The following is a 1,253-nucleotide window of genomic DNA, read 5'->3' as shown; positions in this document are numbered from 1 at the left end:
CATATGACATATATAGAAAGTACTAATAAGGACTCCAAACTAAAATTACTAGCTTTAATAAAAGTGGAAGGGTTAGTTGCTCACTCATGTCTGACTCTTTGCTACCCAATGGACTGTTGCCCACCAGGCTCCTCTGTCCATGGAATTCTCTAGGCAAGAATACTGGAGTGGGTAGCCATTCCCTTCTCCAGGGCATCTTCCCGACCCAAGGATCAAACCGGGGTCTCCTGCATTGCAGGCAGATTATTTACCGTCTGAGTCACTAGAGAAGCCCACTAGATCTAATAAAGGAATTCAGCAAAGTAGCAGGAAACAAGATTAACATTAAGAAATTGGTTGCATTTCTTTACACTGACAATGAAATATTAGACAAGTAATTTTTAAAAAATACTTTTAAAAATCGCACTGGGACTTCACTGGTGGTCCAGTGGCTAGGGCTCTGGACTCCAAATGCAGAGGGCCCAGGTTTGATCCCTGGTCAGGGAACTACATGCAACAAGCTGCAACTAAGAGTTCACATGCCACAGGTAAAAGATGAAAGATCCCACGTGTCACAGCTAAGACCCAGGGCACCAAATAAAGAAATAAGCAAAAATAAAGAAAAAATAAATAAACTGCATCAAAACAAACACACTTAAACAACCCCTAGAGATAAATCTGACCAAGGAGGTAAAAGAATTATAGGCTGAGAACTATAAAATATTAACAAAGGAAATTAAAGTGGATTCAAAGAAATGGAAAGATACCCTATGCTCTTGGATTGGAAGAATTAATATTGGTAAATGGCAATACTACCCAAAAGAGTCTATAGATTGAATGTGATCCTTATCAACATATCCATGACATTTTTCACAGAACTAGAACAAATAATACAAAAATGCATATAGGAACATTAAAGACCCAAAATTGCCAAAGCAGTACTATGGGGAAAAGCAAAGCAGGAGGTATAACTCTCCCAGACATCGGACACCACCACAGTTACAGTAATCACAACAGTGCACAAAGACAGACAGAGACCACTGGGACAGAAGAGAGACAGCATGGAAATGAACCCTCAAACCCAGAGTCAGTTAATCTTGGACAGAGGAGGCAAGAACATGCAATTGGAAAAAGACAGTCTCTTTAGCAAATGGTGCTGGGATAGCTGGACAGCCGCATGTAAATCAGTAAAGCTAGAACACACTCTCACACAAAAATAAACTCAAAATGGCTTAGACTTCAACCTAAGACATGACACCATAAAACTCCTAGAA

General features: G+C 39.8%; 1 non-coding gene across 1 annotated transcript; it reads left to right on the top strand.

The window, feature by feature from the left end:
* The first annotated feature begins 413 nt into the window (after positions 1–413).
* On the top strand, positions 414–486 carry TRNAW-CCA. The gene has a single exon. It is a non-coding gene; the product is annotated as a tRNA-Trp (tRNA).
* The last annotated feature ends 767 nt before the right edge of the window (positions 487–1,253 follow it).

This window comes from Cervus canadensis, chromosome 22, assembly GCF_019320065.1.
Source record: "Cervus canadensis isolate Bull #8, Minnesota chromosome 22, ASM1932006v1, whole genome shotgun sequence".
Lineage (NCBI taxonomy): Eukaryota > Metazoa > Chordata > Mammalia > Artiodactyla > Cervidae > Cervus > Cervus canadensis.
The sequence above is the reverse complement of the archived record's forward strand: the minus strand, read 5'-3'. Positions and strand labels throughout refer to the sequence as shown.